The sequence below is a fragment of the Natrix helvetica genome (assembly GCF_964273705.1).
Source record: "Natrix helvetica genome assembly, chromosome: 1".
NCBI classification, from domain to species: Eukaryota; Metazoa; Chordata; class Lepidosauria; order Squamata; family Natricidae; genus Natrix; species Natrix helvetica.
In genome coordinates, this window is record NC_138548.1 from 7,047,096 (window position 1) to 7,065,387 (window position 18,292).

General features: G+C 44.1%; 1 protein-coding gene across 1 annotated transcript in view; it reads left to right on the top strand.

The window, feature by feature from the left end:
- The first annotated feature begins 12,881 nt into the window (after nt 1–12,881).
- Nucleotides 12,882–18,292, top strand: part of LOC309386299 (perilipin-3-like) — a 38,063-nt gene continuing 32,652 nt past the window's right edge. The window contains exon 1 of the mRNA XM_081941518.1: nt 12,882–13,025. The gene's annotated coding sequence lies outside the window, so the exon portion shown is untranslated. The remainder of the gene's footprint in view (nt 13,026–18,292) is intronic.

The following is an 18,292-nucleotide window of genomic DNA, read 5'->3' on the forward strand; positions in this document are numbered from 1 at the left end:
AGGCATTAAAAGTCTCTCCCAATTGTTAACTATCTTCTTATTTATAGAAGAAATCAGTCTAACCTGCGACCCTGGGCTTTCCTTGTGGCTTCTTTTCTAACCCGACCCTGCCTATCTTCTGAGCTCACAAGGAGACAAAGAATACGTGACCGGAAATTCACAAAATTCCTGCTGAATGGTTTGTTTGAACGCATGCAAAAGATCTGGTTGCATAGGCAAGCATCCCTCAGGGGTGGTTTACTTAGCATTTTGGCCCATTGCAGGGGGTTGGGCTAGATGATCCTTGGGTGCCCCTCCCATGTTCACTTAGGATCACAAGTGAGCCCCACGTTTCCGTTGCTAAGCAAGGCAGTTATGTGAATTGCACCCCATTTTACAACAGGTTTTTTTGGTCACAGTGACTAAGCAATCCGCTGCGGTTGTTAAGTGAATCATGAGGTTGTTAAGTGAGTCTGACTTCCACCATTGACTGGGAAGGTCACCAATGGGGGTTGCATGACCCCAGGGCACTGCACATCCATGCCAGTTGCCAAATAACCAAATTTTGATCACGTGACCATGGTGGTGCTGCAACGGTCATAAGTGTGAAAAAAGGGTCATAAGTCACTTTTTTCAGTGCTGTTGCTTTGAACCGTCACTAAACGGATGTCTGTAAGTCAAGGACCACCGGTATACATAAGGTCTAGATGATCCTTGGGGGGGGGGCTGTCTCTTCTAACTTCATACAGCTAGTCCTCGACTTACGACAGTTCATTTAGTGACCATTCAAAGTTACAACGCCACTGAAAAAAGTGACTTATGGTCGTTTTTCACACTTACAACCATTGATGCATTCCCATAGTCAACACGATCCAAATTTAGGCATTTGGCAACTGGTTCATACTGGTGACCGTGGCTGTGTCCCAGGGTCATGTGATCCCCCTTTGCGACCTGACGGGGAAGCCAGATTCACTTAACAACCAAGTTGCTTTAACATCTGCAGTGATTCACTTAACTGGCAAGAAAGGTGATAAAATGGGGCAAAACTCACTGAAACGTCTCACTTAACAACAGTGTCAGGGTTCCAAGAAACGCCCCCAACGAAAGAAGACTCCGAGGCTTGAGTTTCCTCAAAGTTCCAATTTATTTAGAGAGCCATGTTGGCACATCTGGGAAAACCCGAATCTGAAAGCTTCCAGGTTTTCCCCACCCAGTTGAAAGTTCAAGATCTTGCCCCCACAGCCACAAGTTCACCACATGGTCCAATCTTCCACTGCCATGAAGGAAGATTCCTCCCATCCACATCCGTTCGGGTGCAGGGAAAAAAGTGACCTTGACTTTCGGAGAAAGAATGTTGTTATGGCTACACATCACCCATTCTTTGTATAATCCCCCCCTCCCATTCTCCCACAGTAGAAAGTGTGGCCACCCTGAAATCCAAAAAGTAAAAGATGGCTTCCAGGCCTGACAAACAGAAATTTTTGGTCGTAAGTTGAGGACTACCTGTATTTCTAGGATATAATTATCTTGCGCCTATTTCCGGCCCAGTGGTTGAAATTCTAAGTCATGACAATGTCAAAATGGCTCACTTAGGTTGCAAAGGCGGACATTTTACAACAAAAATAAATAAACACTCCTCACCCTTATAACCACAACTGAGCCCGGAACGTACGTTGCAAAGTGAAAAAAATTTTAAGCCACTTTTGGCCCATTTTGCAACTTTTCCTGCCACTTTTGTTAAGTGAATCACTGCAGTTTTTTAAATTAGTCACACGGCCGTTAAGTGAACCCAACTTCCCCATTGAGTTTGCTTGTCAGGTGGTCGCAAAGGGGGGGGGGGGGAGGATCACATCACCCCGGGACGCTGCAACCGTCATAAGTGTGAGTCGGTTGCCAAGTGTCTGAATATAAATCGCGTGACCAGAGGGACGCTACAATGGTCGTAAGTGTGAAAGACGGCCTAAGTCACTTTTTTCAGTGCCGTCGTAACTTTGAAGGGTCACTAAATGAACCGCTGTAAGTCGAGGATTACCTGCATTTTGAAAAATGTATCAGGACTGAGGTAAATGTGAGGCATAAATCTCTGAAAGCAAAAAAAAAAAAAAACCAGCCGGAGAAAAAGTCTTTGGAAATATTCCCACATATATATTTCATATATAACCAATTTCCAGTTCTTTCAAGAAAGAGTGGATGGATGTGATGAATGCTTCCAATACAGTATATACAGCGATGTATGAATTAATCTTCTAATATTCTTCAGTAAATGAATACGATAAAGAATATCCCGAGATCTTCAAAAAAAAATGCAGAGCTGGGCAGAAACGTCTCTTCCCCTTGCTGAATGCAAAAGAGATGGAAAGAGGTAGAAGAAGCGGGATTTGGTAGACCGAGAAGAAGGGGAAAGAATGAGGGAGGGAAGGAAAACAAAAGGAAGAAAAATAGACCCCCTCTGGCTCCCCATTTAACATGTGGGGAGATCCTGACCAGGGAAAGATTATTCCATAGTTTAGCGCAATGAACTGATCATCATAGAGGTGGAAAGAAATGGACCAGTTTGGCCTATTGGTGAAGGCGCCCGGTTAGAAAGGGGGAGATGGGGAGTTCTAGTTCTGCCTTAGGCATAAAAGCTGGCTGGGGGACTTTGGGCCAATCACCAGGAGCCTGGGAGTTCTGGTCCTGCCTTAGGTGTGAAAGGCAGCTGGGTGACTTTGGGACAGTCGCCAGGATATTGGGAGTTCTAGTCCTGCCTTAGGCATGAGAGATAGCTGGGTGATTTTGGGCCAATCACCAGGAGACAGATTTCTAGTTTTGTCTTAGCATGAAAGCCAGCTGGGTGACTGGGCCCATCACTAGGAGACTGGGAGTTCTAGCCCTGCCTTAGGAATGAGGCAGCTGGGTAACTTTGAGCCAATCAGTAGGAGACTGGGAGTTCTAGCCCTGCCTTAGGAATGAGAGGCAGCTGGGTGACTTTGGGTCAATCACTAGGAGACTGGAAGTTCTAGCCCTGCCTTAGGAATGAGAGGCAGCTGGGTGACTTTGCACCAATCACTAGGAGACTGGGAATTCTAGCCCTGCCTTAGGAATGAGAGGCAGCTGGGTGACTTTGCGCCTATCACTAGGAGACTGGGAGTTCTAGCCCTGCCTTAGGAATGAGAGGCAGCTGGGTGACTTTGGGTCAATCACTAGGAGACTGGGAGTTCTAGCCCTGCCTTAGGAATGAGAGGCAACTGGGTGACTTTGGGTCAATCACTAGGAGACTGGGAGTTCTAGCCCTGCCTTAGGAATGAGAGGCAGCTGGGTGACTTTGCGCCAATCACTAGGAGACTGGGAGTTCTAGCCCTGCCTTAGGAATGAGAGGCAACTGGGTGACTTTGGACCATTCACTAGGAGACTGGGAGTTCTAGCCCTGCCTTAGGAATGAGAGGCAACTGGGTGACTTTGGACCATTCACTAGGAGACTGGGAGTTCTAGCCCTGCCTTAGGAATGAGAGGCAGCTGGGTGAGTGGGCCAATCACTAGGAGATAGTGAGTTCTAGTTCTGCCTTAACCATGAAAGTCTGCCAGTCCCTCCTCCTCTGTCCATCCCACCTTACAGGGTTGTTGTTGGGGAGAAAACAGGAAGAGGAAGGTTTGTTGGCTATGTTGACCATCTTGGGCTGTTTGTAAAAAATAATATAAAAGTGGGATACAAACCAATAGCCTGTTTTTAGAGCTGGGTTTAGGTACACGTTTGACACTTGTGTGGATGAGAAGCATTTGAGAGAGTGGGCTCTTTGGCTAATCTTTCCAAGGATGATTCATTTTCAACAGCAAGAGGAACAAAGGAAGGGAAAGAAAAGGAAAGAAGAAAGGAAGGAAAAAATTAGGGAGGGAGAACAGGAGGAAGAAAGATGGAAGAAAGAATGTGAAAAAGAGAAAGAAAAGGCATGAAAATAAGGACAAGTGAGAGGAAGGACAAAAAGGGGAGGAAGAAAGATGGAAGAAAGAATGTGAAAAAGAGAAAGAAAAGGCATGAAAATAAGGACAAGTGAGAGGAAGGACAAAAAGGGGAGGAAGTAGAGAGGGAAGAAAGAAAGATGGCAGAAAGAGGAAGAAAAGAGGAAATAAAAAGGAAAAGAACAGGAGAAGGGGAAAGGAGGGAGGGAAGGAAGGAAACAATGCATAAGTTCAATTGCCTGGTTTGGAGAGGGGAGAAAGAGCCTTTTTTTGTCTTTGCATCCCCATTGTCAGGTGCCCATATCAGGTCAAAATCACTAAGCCAAGGGGCCCGATCTTGGCTTATTTGAATGTCGTGCTAATAAGCTAGTGTGGTTAGTATATATAAGGTGACCAACTTTTTTACAATGAAAAGGAGGACAAAACACGTTCTATTGTCCAAAATGCTAAGGTGACCAACTATTTTACAATGAAAAGGAGGACAAATAAATTGGAAAAAATATATCGTAAATAAAAGAAATATTTTATTCATTGCAACAATAATACACTAAAATATGATATATGCATAATAAAAACATTTGTAACATTTTATATTGTAATTATGCTTACATGCCTGTTGATTATTATTTAAATGAGTACTTTTCCATTGAATTAATATTTTTTTCAATGTATCATCTTCTAACAATATATTGGAAATATCTGAACAAGAAATATCCTTCATATTGAATTTTACGGCAAGTGCTGCAGCTAGAGTATCAACATTCAATCTCGATTTCTCACTTGTCGAAAAATCATTGGCAATTGAAAAAAACTCTTTCAACTGCTGCATTAGTTCCAGGGCAGCACAACGTAAATTGAACAAGTATAAATAAATGTTCACATGGAATATGTTCATTTTTGAAATGGCTGAAAATATCCACCCATCTTTTATCAATTTCAACATGTTGATTTTCCCATTGTATTAATTTTTCAGAATTTAAATATACATTCAGTCTTCTAATTTCTTCAAAGAGACAATTGTCGTCTATTTTAATGTCTAGCATTTCTTTAGATAAAAATTCAACACAAGATTCAATATCTGTTCAATATACTTGCGATGAAGTAAAAAAAACACCATTAAAAACTGTTTAATAAAACGTGAATTGTACTTACCTCTGTATAATTGAATATTCACTGAGAAAGAAATAATTTCCGTGAGTCATTCAATTGCCGATGTGCCGTGAGTCTACTGCGTGCGTATGTGCCGTGTTGTGTTTTGGTAAGAAGTAAACAAAGCCACTTGCACGCGGCGCTCTCTCTCAAGGTCTCCCGTGCGGAGCGCATGCATCTCATAATTGCGTCTTATACCGCACTATACCGAGTCTTGACAAATTGTCATGTCAAATACAAATACGTCACATAACGCGCAACAGATTAGTCTTCAAATATCGAAAAGGAGGACATGTAGGAGGACACTTTTCAAGGGAGGACAGAACTTACAAAAGAAGGACTGTCCTCCCTAAAGGAGGACAGTTGGTCACCTTAGTATATAACACAGGAATAATTTACTCAGGCATCTGGGTTAATTCAATAAACAATGGTTATATTGCACAGAGGTTACCCTACAATGAAATGGCAGCTGTTTCTTTTCCTCCTTTTTAGAATAAGAATTTTTAAATTAGATTATGCTTTACAAATAACCAAAGGGATATTGTTATTATTAATAACTATATCTTTGGTTATTACTAACATTAATATCACGATTATTAATAATAGTAGCAATAATCTCTATTGCCACTTTATCCTAACATTTTGCTCCTGGTACAGCCAGCGAAAAATTTTTGCCGGGGGAAGACGGGACTCGAACCCACGAATCCTCCAGAGATCGAAGGTATACGCACGCGCCAATTCTTCAATCGGCAAACTAATCGCAGTAACGCTCCGCGGCCACTGGGTCGAGCTGTTCACCGCGCATGCGGAGAACGCGAACAAGGGCTCCATCTCCCTCCGAGGAACGAAAGGGGAACCTTCTGAGCTCGCGAGAAACTTAGCCACTGAGACGGCTCTGCGCAAGCGCATAAAAGCCCTTCTATGAGTGCGCACGCGCGTGAGGAAAGGCTGGAAGCAAAGCATTATGGGCAATGTGGGCAAACTTAATTGTTTTGCAATTAAAAGGGTTTATTATCTCTGTCAAATAAATATCGTTTCGTGCGCTTTTAGGGTTTGATTTTAAAATCTGGGAAATTATGAACAAAGTTTTTGCTCCCTTGTTTTCTGAAGTGGTGAATTAAGAAAGAGTTTTTAATTCTGTCTAGCATTTTAAAAATGCTGGAATCCCTTTTTGATGTTAATATTATATAAAATTCTTACCGGTATATATTATATTTCTACTTATCTTGCCTCTGTTGTTATCATATGCCATTTCATCTTCTCCTCCTGAACTTCCTAGCAGGTTAATATATAAAAACTACTGAATTTAAAGTATTACGGGGAAGAAAAATGGAATTTTTAAATTTATTTATATTATTAATTACATCTGCAGGAAGGAAATATCCCTTTCTCTTACTGATTGATTGTGTGCAGGAGTTGCATGTCAGCTGTTGGGGAGAATTAAAAGAACAATCAACTAGTAATCATAATAAAATACCATATGGTAGGAAGTCAGCACCCACCCCTCTCCTAGGAAAATGAAATATTTAAGAAATATTAAAACAGCAGAATACTTTCCCCTAAAAGGGAGGCAGAAACTCACCACCATCACCCCCCTTTGTCAATGGGTCATTAAGGCCTTGAGCCAGTCTATTCTACATAACAAAGATCTACCTCCTTCAAGCAGAGCCATAGGAGGAATTGCCCAAAGCCCTTTCATTACATCATCACCCAACAAGAGTCAACCAAGCTTGGGACTCAGGACAGCCTACAAAGTTGCCCCTGCATGGCCCCATGGGAGTCTGACAACCAATCAGAACACAGGATCAAATTCAAAGCCCAACAGGGGGTATAAATCTCTCTCTCTCTCTCACCCATGTGCCTTTTTTGCCCAGGACTTCAGCCCACATGGTCCTGTCCACCATTCAACCATCTTTCCAAGCAGTCTCCAAGATTCCAGTGTCTTTTTCCCCACTTGGAACTGAACCCAGAAGGACATTTCTTCCAACAATATAGTATCTAATATGTTTAAAGAGAAATTCTGTAGAAATTAGCCCATCTGAGTTCAACAGACTTTCTCTACATCAGGGGTGTCCAAACTTGGGAACTTTAAGACTTGTGGACTTGAAGTCCACAAGTCTTAAAGTTCCCAAGTTTGGACACCCCTGCTCTACATTGCATATTTAATAGTAGATGTCTGGGAAAATTGGGAAAATAATATGAGCTGTAAAAATTAGATGAAATACATGTAGTCCTTGATTTATGACCACAATTGAGTCCAAAATTTATGTTGTTAAGTGAGACATTAAGTGAGTTTTGCCCGATTTATTATCTTTCTTGCCACCGTTGTTAAGTGAATCCCCGCAGTTGTTAAGTTAGTGACAGTTGTTAAGTGAATCTGGCTTCTCCGTGGATTTTGCTTGTCAGAAGGTCGCAAAAGTGACTCCAGGACACTGCATCCATCATAAATGTGAATCAGTGGCCAAGCGCCTGAATTTTAATCATGTCACCATGGGGGATGCTGTAACTTTTTTCAGTGCCATTGCAGCTTCAAACGGTCACTAAATGAACTGTTGTAAGTCGAGGACTACCTTTATGTAATATAAATGCGATCATGAAATTACAAACCTTGAGGCTGGGTTGAATTTTAGCCCAGAGAAAGCTGAACTTTACCTATTTAGGCAAGTGAGTCACAATCACACCTTAAAGGTATTTCAGATAGTTCAGACACACACACACACACACACACCAAGGTCATCAGAGACACACACACCCCATAATCAGCCAAAATATACACAGAAGCACCCAGGTTAATCCCAGGGAACACAAAACAGATAAAAGTTTCTTTCAAACAAAAATGACTTTGCAACTTTGTGAGCCCACAACCATCTCGTGAATTCAGCAACCAGAAAAAATATTGTTGCTTTTTAATGGAATTGGTTTTAATCCCCCAGTCAGCCCTGCAGCTGTGGGATTACCTGGTGGTGTGCCATCCTGATTCTGAAGAGAGACTAAAAATAAAAGATCAAAGAGTCCCTCTAGTTAAGACTGATTTCTGACCACAAGATTGTTGTATTCATCTTCTATGCCTTTTTCTTTTCATCTTTCCAGCCATATTTCAAAGGCTTTCATTACTTTTAGGTTGGTCTCGCTATGAATTATGATGTTGGGTTTGGCTGCATTTTAAGAAGTGAGTAATTTTTATCCTCCTATCAGTATTTTTAGTCGGCCATTTTGAACACAAGAAGTTGAAAAAGATCAGGGCAACCTACATATTTTTGTGCTAAATAAAAACAAGCAACTATGATTGTTGGCGGGGGTCGGTAGCATCTGACAGACATTCAGGGTCTAAGCAAGGTTGGGCTGCCTAAATGCTTGGTAGAGAGACCACCAGGAGATCCCAACTATGTCAACTTTAAGATGTTATAGAGGTCACCTCCCAGAATTCCCCAGCCAGCAGCTATTGACTTCAACTCCCAGAATTTCTCAATCAGCAGCTGTTGACTTCAACTCCCATAATTCCTTAGTCAGCAGCTGTGGATTTCAACTTCTAGAATTCCCCAGGCAGCAGCTGTTGACTTCAACTCCCAGAATTCCTCAGCCAGCAGCTATTGACTTCAACTCCCAGAATTCCCCAGCCATCAGCTGTTGACTTCAACTCCCAGAATTCCCCAACCAGCAGCTGTTGACTTCAACTCCCAGAATTCCCCAACCAGCAGCTGTTGACTTCAACTCCCAGAATTCCTCAGTCAGCAGCTGTGGATTTCAACTCCCAGAATTCCCCAGTCAGCAGCTGTTGACTTCAACTCCCAGAATTCCTCAGTCAGCAGCTGTTGACTTCAACTCCCAGAATTCCTCAGCCAGCAGCTCTTGACTTCAACTCCCAGAATTCCCCAGCCAGCAGCTGTGGACTTCAACTCCCAGAATTCCTCAGCCAATGTTGGTTGTACTTTTAAGAACTGGAAAGAAAAACAAAATATTAAAAATTAAAGGGAAAAACTGGACACTGATCCCCAAAAGATTACGCTGCCCCAATAATAGTATGCCACATAATCTGCAGGACAGGTAGTCCTCAACTTACAACCATTCAGTGATCAAAGTTAGAATGGCACTGAAATAAAGGGACTTATGACCTTTTTTCACACTTATGAGCGTTACAGTAATCTCCATGGTCACCAGATGAAAATTCACATGCTTGGCAACTGGCTCATATTTATGACGGTCATAGTGTCCTGGGATCACATGATCCTCTTTTGCGACTTTTTAACCAGCAATGCGAAAGCAAGATTCACTTAACAATTGTGTTACTAATTTAATGCCTGCAGGAACAACCAAGGCAAAGGAAGGTCACAAAATGGAGCAAAACTCCCTTAACAACCATCTCGCTTAGCAGCGGAAATTTGGGGCTCCATTGTGGTCCTAAGGACGCACTGAGAATGTATCTGCTGAACAAAACTCCACATTGGAAACAGGAAGGGCATCCGGCCATTAAAACACTTTGCTAGCTCCGTTCAGACTCCATCCCGCAAAGGGATTATGGGGACGTTAAAAGATGATGATTGTGGTCATAAAGCAAGGACTACCTGGATTTGTAATCTATAGGTTTGCTACAGGCAAGGCACTTCCCATCTGTTGCCAAGATAACAACATGCTACAAAAAATGAAACAATGCTGCAAAAGAACATGGCAACAAATTAACCACAGACCTGAATCACTTTCTAGGAAATCTATTATTATTATTATTATTATTATTATTATTATTATTATTATTATTATTATTTACTGGAAAATGATTCTCTAGCAGCCTTCGAAGTTTTGCAAACAAACCTCAAAAGGAATTGTGTAAAAAAAAAAAAGCTGATTTTGTAACTGAGCTACTTCCAGGTAAATCTGCCTGAACAGTCCTATCCTGTCTTTACTCTCTTTTCCCCATGTTTAGGATGCTCACCCAATTCAGTTTATGTCATTTAAAAATCTACTCTAAGGAATTGCACCCCAAAATCCCTGGAGGGCCCAGAATTAATTTTCCTTTTCATAAGAGAAAGTGCAAACTTTTTTTTTCTTTTTAAAAAATATTTTGACCTTTTGTATTTTAATTTTCTTGGAATAAAACTTAACATTTTCACGAGAGGAAAAAAAACAAGACAAAGTGGAAATGCTTGGGCACTATCTAACAAAATGAAATTCAATGGTGAAAAGAGTAAGGTTCTACATTTAGGCAACAAAAATGGAATGCACAGGTACAGTTTAGGTGGTGCCTTGCTCAATAGTAGTAACTGTGAAAGGGATCTTGGAGTCCTAGTGGACAACCATTTAAATAGGAGCCAGCAGTGTGCAGCAGCTGCCAAAAAAGCCAACACAGTTCTAGGCTGCATCAACAGAGGGATAGAATCAAGATCACGTGAAGGGTTAATACCACTTTATAATGCCTTGGTAAGGCCACACTTGGAATACTGCATTCAGTTTTGGTCTCCACGATGTAGAAAAGATGTGGAGACTCTAGAAAGAGTGCAGAGAAGAGCAACAAAGAGGATTAGGGGACTGGAGACTAAAACATAGGAAGAACGGTTGCAGGAACTGGGTATGTTTAGCTTAAGAGAAAGAAGGACTAGGGGAGACATGATAGCAGTCTTCCAATATCTCAGGGGTTGCCACAAAGAAGAGGGAGTCAAACTATTCTCCAAGGCACCTGAGGGTAGAACAAGAAGCAATGGGTGGAAACTAATCAAGGAGAGAAGCAATTTAGAACTGAGGAGAAATTTCCTGACAGTGAGAACAATTAATCAGTGGAACAGAAGTTGCCTCCAGAAGTTGTGAATGCCCCAACACTGGAAGTCTTTAAGAAGATGTTGGAGAGCCATTTGTCTGAAATGTAAGGTGACCAGTTTTTTACAATGAAAAGGAGGACAAAACACGTTCTATTGTCCAAATGGTATAGGGTTTCCTGCCTGGGAAGGGAGTTGGACTAGAAGACCTCCAAGCTCCCTTCCAACTCTACTATTGTATTGTATTGCTCCGATCTGGAGGCAGGTTTTAATCAGAATTTACTCCAGATTAACAACGACCCATTTTTTCCCAAAATGGCACAGCATTTTCCACGACACCTGGACGAATCCGACTATCTAGACCCACGCCAGTCCGGCTTCCGACCCGGGCACAGCACTGAGACAGCCTTGGTCGCGTTGGTTGATGATCTCTGGAGGGCCAGAGATAGGGGTTGTTCCTCTATCCTGGTCCTATTAGACCTCTCGGCGGCTTTTGATACCATCGACCATGGTATCCTATTGCGCCGGTTGGAGGGGATGGGAGTCGGAGGCACCGTTCTGCGGTGGTTCGGCTCCTACCTCTCCGACCGGAAGCAATGTGTGTTGACAGGGGGGCAGAGGTCGTCCCTGAGGCCACTCACTTGTGGGGTGCCGCAGGGGTCGGTCCTCTCGCCTCTCCTGTTCAACGCATATGTGAAGCCACTGGGTGAGATCATCCGTGGCTTTGGGGTTGAGTACCACCTGTACGCTGATGACACTCAGCTGTACATTTCAACCCCAAACCACCCCAACGAGGCTATCGAAGTGATGTCCCGGTGTTTGGAAGCCGTCGGGGTCTGGATGGGGGACAACAGACTCAAACTCAACCCCTCCAAGACCGAGTGGCTATGGGTACCGGCACCTCGGTTCAGCCAGCTGACACCATCGCTGGCCATAGGGGGCAAACAACTGTCCCCTGTGGAGCGGGCGCGCAATTTGGGCGTCCTCCTTGATGCCCAGCTGTCACTGGAGGACCATGTGGCAGCCGTGGCAAGGGGGGCGTTCCACCAGGTTCGCCTGGTGCGCCAATTGCGCCCCCTACTGGACCGGAGTGCCCTGCGCACGGTCACTCATGCGCTGGTGACGTCTCGCCTGGACTACTGCAATGCCCTCTACATGGGGCTTCCCTTGGGACGCATCCGGAGACTGCAGCTAGTTCAGAACGCAGCCGCGCGGGTTATCATGGGGAGTACACGTTACTCCCACGTAACACCGCTCCTGCGCGAGCTGCACTGGCTACCTGTGGCCTTTCGGGTGCGTTTCAAGGTATTGATCACCATCTTTAAAGCGCTCCATGGCATAGGACCTAGATATCTGCAGGATCGCATCCTACCACACACGTCCCTGCGACCTATTCGCTCACACAGGGAGGGACTCCTCCTGGTGCCGTCCGCTAGGCAGTGTCAGCGGGCGACACCTAGGAGTAGGTCCTTCTCTGTGATGGGCCCAACCCTCTGGAATGACCTCCCCCCCGACATTCGAACCACCACCGACCTCCGTTCCTTCCGTCAAAAGTTAAAGACTCACCTATTTCAATCAGCTGCCCTGGCACTTTCTTAGTTTTACCTCCCGGGGATTTATTTTAATTGGGTTTGGGTTTTTAATTGGGGATGTTTTTAGGGTTTTAGAATATATTTATTTCTTGTACAGCCTATCTCCTCCATCCAAATGTATTTAATTGTTTTATGATTGTATTTTTATCTGCATTGACTGTACACCGCCCCGAGTCCCTTTTTGGGAGAGGGGGCGGTCTAGAAATCCAAGAAATAAATAAATAAATAAAAATAAATATAAAACCGGGAGGGCCACTTTTCTTCCCACTGAGGAGGGGGGAGAGAAAGATTCCCCCAAACCCAACTTTCCAACTTTTCTGCCCACTCCCCGCTCCGAATTTGCCTCTTTCTGGCGCCGTTTACACCAGAAAGCGGAGTCGTTCCCCCCACTTTCAGAAACCGGATGGTTTTTTTTTTTTTTAAAAAAGAGGGGGGGCCTTCGGGAAAAGAGTTCGGCCCCCTTCCCCAACTCCTGAGCCGGCCCACATTCCGAAGTGCACGTGATGCCTGCTTGCTCCTGATTGCCTCCAGCAACAAAAGGCAGTCACTCCGGAGTATAAAAGCCCAGCTGCGAAGCGGGGGCGTGACTGCGCCATTTGTGGAAGTGACTCTTTACTTCGGTCGGGTAAGTTGGAGAACGGCGTCTTTCTCTCTTTCTCCTTTCCTCCTTCCTTCCTTCTCTCCCTCCTTTTTTTCCTGTCTCCCTCCACCTTCCTTTCTTTCTCTTGTTCTCTTTCTCCCTCTTCCTATCTCTCTTTCTAGTCTCCCTTTTACTCTTTCCCTCTATTTCTCCCTCTCCTCTTTTACACTTTCTTCCTTTTTCTCCTTTGCCGTTTTTCTCGCCGTTTTTCCTTCTCGTTCCCTTTCTCCCTCTCTCTCTCTCCTCTTTCCTTCCCTTCTTTTTCCCTTTCTCCTCTTTTTATCTTTCTCCTTCTCCCTCTTTTACATTTTCTCCCTTCTTCTCCCTCTTTCTCTCCCTTTTTCCTTCTCGTTCTCTTTCTCTCCCTCTTTCCTCATCCCTTCTTTTTCCTTCTTTCTCCCTATCGCTCTTACAGTTTCTCTCTTTTTCTCCTTTGCCCTCTTTCTTTTTCCTTCTCGTTCCCTTTCTCTCTTTCACTCCCTCTCTCCTCTTCTCTTCTTTTTTCCCTTCTCCTCCCTTTTAATTTTTCTTTCTTCTTCTCCCTATCTCTCTTTCCCTCCCCATACTCCCTCTCTTTCTCCCTTTCCCTCCCGCTTTCTCCCCCCTCTCTCCCCCCACCCCAACTTTCTCTCCCTCTCCGGCAGCTGTGATTTTTCACTCGTGAGTGCGGTGGGCGGGTCCATTCGTGGTCTGTTCGTGGGTTGTCAGTTAATCCTCATCCCGGTTCTAAAACCGTGCAGTTTTTAAATCGCCCCGGCCGGTGCCTGAAAAGAATTGCTTAAATAATAAAGGGTCTTATCTTTAAAAAAAACTTTTAATAAATAAAGTTGGTGCTTTTAAGTCGGCTCGCCGCACTGGTTGCATGAATGGAATGACACGGGTCCTCCATCCCGCAGTCTTGTGAACTAGGGAGGCATTTAAAAGTGAGCTGCTTTCAGATGACAGATTATCAGAGTTGGAAGGGATCTTGTAGGTCATCTAGTCCAACCCCCCTCCCACCTCCTCCAAGCAGGAGATGCTACACCATTTCTGACAGATGGCAGTCCAATCTCTTCTTGCAAGCCTCCAGGGATGAAGCTCCCACAACTTCCAAAGGCAACTTCTGTTCCAAAGCCTCCTTTGGAAGAGCAGTCTATCTGAGAGGTAGCTTGCTCCTGCTGCTTCCACTGGCATAGCACTTGGATCCTGAAATCTGTATATCTTAAAATTGCTAAGGTTGCCAAACTGGTTGGTTGGGTGGATTGATTCGTGTCCGTTGCATCACAATTAAAATAAGGCAGACTAGATGACATATATTTAAAATATAAAATGCAAGATTAAAATATGTATAAATTAAACAGATCTTGCCCAGAAATTAGCAACATTAATTGTGTGCCAAAACCGGTTTAGTAATTAGTTAAAAGCCCAGTAGGAGCCAAAATTGGTTTAATTTTGTCGTATATATATAATAAATAAAGGGAGACTAGTATAGATCTATTTCAAGCTATTTAGCTCTCATCAGCTAGCCATACCCTTACTGGGAATTGAACCTGGGCTGTATTACATATTAGGCAGATGAATTAGCCACTAAGCCACAGGCTCTCCTCTATCATGTATATACATATACATATATATTTGTGTTACAACCCCTGGTATGCCTAAATATGGGAGGAAGCTCACTACTCCCTCTTTCTGTCCTTCGGCTCATCACAGAAGACCATGCAGGCAGAAAACCATATTTTTAGTATTTTTAATGTTGCCTTTTTATATTTAATATATTAATATAATATAATACAGCCCAGGTTCAAATCCCAGTAAAGGTATGGCTAGCTGATGAGCGCTAATTAGCTCGAAATAGATCTATCCTAGTCTCCCTTTATTTATTTATCAGTACAAATACAACATATACATATATACATACACACAAACATACATACATTTTAAAGAAGCTTCTGTTGAGAAATTTGAATGCCTTTTATTTGGTTAAATTTTAGACTTCTCCATTTTGCTACCAGGCAACTTTAACCATTTGGAATGCCATCAATCCCACTGCAGATAGCCCTCAACTTACAGCAGTTCATTTAGTGACCGTTCAAAGTTTCAACGGCACTGAAAAAAAGTGAATGATGACCGTTTTTTTCACACTTAATGACCACTGTGGCCTCCTCATGGGCATGTGATCAAAATTCAGCCGCTTGGCAATTGACTCCTATTTATGACGGTTGCAGTGTCCCTGGGGTCATGTGTTCTCCTTTAGCGACTTTTTGACAAGTAATGGGGAAACCAGATTCATTTAACAACTGTTACTGACTTAACAGCTGCAGTCGTTCACTTAACTGTGGCAAGAAATGGGGCAAAACCCACTTAACAATTGTCTTGCTTAGCAATAGAAATGCTGGGCTTAGTTGTGGTCGTAAGTCAAGGACTACCTCTGTAAAACTTTAAATGAAACTCCAGGGCTCCCAAACATGATTAACAACTTAATCCCTTTTTCAAAAACTCCTGCCTCTTTACTCCTGAAATTTGAGGAAAGGAAACATCTACATATTTGGGAACATTTCATTAAATTAGCAGTCTTTTTAATCAATCCCATTTAGTTTTCCTCCTGTGTCCCATCTCCTCTTTCGGTAGCAGCCCACAGCCTGAAGCAAAACTGGGTAACCCTCCATTAATATATATATATTTTGGGAAAGGAGTGGCAGTTGAGTTTTGTGGTTTAGAATTGAAAGGTAAAATCTAATCAAAATGGTACAATTATTATTTTAAAGGCCACCGTTTATTTCCTTACTTGAATGGAACAACAGAGTTGGAAGGGACCTTGCTGGTATTTCAGAATCCAAACAGAACTGGGAAGGGACCTTGGAGGTCTTCTAATCCAGCCTCCTACTCAAGCAGGAGATCCTATATATACCATTATTGTTAGGAAGCTTCATCTCCTTAATTCCAGGTTGCTTCTCTCCTTGATTAGTTTCCATCCATTGTTTGTTGTCCTGGCCTTCTCAGTCAGGAAAACCTATCCCATTTCAGACAAATGGCTGCCCAACCTCTTCTTAAAAAACCTCCAGTGATGGAGTATCCACAAATTCTGGAGGCAGGGGGTTCCACGGGTTAATTGTTCTCACTGTTAGGAGGTTTCTCCTTAATTCCACGTTGCTTCTCTCCGTAATTAGTTTTCATCTGTTGTTTCTTTTCCTGCCTTGAAATGCTTTGGAGAATAGTTTGACTCCCTCTTCTTTGTGGCAGCCCCTGAGATATTAAAAGACTGCTATCCTGTTGCCCTTAGTCCTTCTTTTCATTAAAGTAGACATACCCAATTCCAGAATAGAGCAATCACAATTTGCGCAAGGCTCCTAATATGTTCTGTTGCTAATGTGAAACAAAAAACAATTACTTCTAATAGCAAATTCCAATAAGATCAGATGCTCCCAGGGAGACTTGCTGACTTATGCCAGACATTCATTGTGACATCCTTAAGTTGCTGGATCAGGCCTTAAGCAATCTTGGGCGAAACTCATTCACATGTAAAAATAATTCAAAACTAGGATGGGAAAGGAAGGCCGGTGAGAATTTAAGCACCCTGTTTTCCAACCTTGGCAAGTTTAAAAAGGGTGGACTTCATCTCCCAGAATTCCCCAGTCAGCGTGCTGGAGAAAAGCTTGTTGAACTCGGGCACGTTGGCTTAATCTCCTTAGCTATGATGGCTAACAAGTCTGAAGCCATCAAGCCACTGTTTGTCTTTCTCTTGCACCCTGGCTGGGGAATACTGAGAGTTGAAGTCCAGCAATTTAGGTGGTTTATATGCTAATTTTGGCCCATTATTTACAATATGCATAATGCACCTCTAAAATCTTGGCTTAATTTCTTTAGCTATGATGGCTTAACAACTTGAGTCCACCAAACCACAGTTTGCCTTTCTCTACCTGACTGGGAGATTCTGGGAGTTGAAGTCCTGCAAGTTACGTAAATTATATGCCAATTTTGGCCCAGAATTATAATACATATATCATACCCCTGTAAAATCACAATTTAATCTCCTTAACTACGACAACTAAGATTTTACAAGGGTATGATGTGTATTGTAAATTCTGGACCAAAGAATAGCATAAGGTAATGGTAAAGGCTCCCCTTGCACATATGTGCTAGTTGTTCCCGACTCTAGGGGGCGGTGCTCATCTCCATTTCAAAGCCGAAGAGCCAGCACCAGTGGCGTAGCGTGGGTTGTCAGCACCCGGGGCAAGTAATTTGCGCCCCCTAACCCGAGGGCGGCCCAACTGCAGCTGCCCCTGGGTCGGCATCAGTCAAGTGAGGCTCTCCATGCTGGCCTCCTGCCTTCCTCCCGAGGAGGAGCTCGACAGGGCAGCGGGAAAAGGCTCGACTGAAGGGAAGCAGGTGCCGCGGGGGTGGGAGGCGCACCGGGGGCTTTGGGAAGGCACCGGCTCCCCGGGGCACTCCAGGCGGAGCGGGAGGACACGGTGGCGTTGCAGCGGCGGGCAGACGGAGCGCAGCGCCGCTCTTCTTCGGCTCCCGCGGGGGCGGCGCGGCGGGTCTTGGCGGCTCCGCTGGGAGGTAGGCAGTGCGCAGGAGGGGCCTGGGCGGGCCGGGGCCAGGGAGCTTAGTTCGTGGGCCGAGCCGGGTGCGGAAAGAGGCGGCCACAGTCCGGCAAAGGGCGGCACGGGGCGAGTCAGGGCGCCCCCCCAGATGTTGCGCCCGGTGCGGCCGGCCCCCCCTGCACCCCCCACGCTACGCCACTGGCCAGCACTCTCCGAGGATGTCTCCGTGGTCATGTGACCAGCATGATTAAATGCCGAAGGAGCACGGAACGCTGTTACCTTCCCACCAAAGGTGGTCCCTATTTTTCTACTTGCATGTTTTACGTGCTTTCGAACTGCTAGGTTGGCAGAAGCTGGGACAAGGAACGGGAGCTCACCCCATTACGTGGTGCTAGGATTCGAACTGCCAACCTTTCTGATCAACAAGCTCAGTGTCTTAAGCCATGAGCCACCATGTCCCTATAACAACAACATATAAACATCTGAATTGCTGGACTTCAATTCCCAGAATTCCCTATCCACTGCATGCTGGCTGTGGAATTCTGGGAGTTGAAGTCCATATCTCTTAACTGTGCCAAGGTTGGGAAAATGCTAATTATTTGAAGTTTTACGATGTGGCCTGGTTGCAGTGCCAACAAGGGAGATACTTACAATTTTCTGCTAATTCCTGAACAATTAAATTTTTCACTGCTAAGCATTGTTTCCCACCAATGCATTATAGTG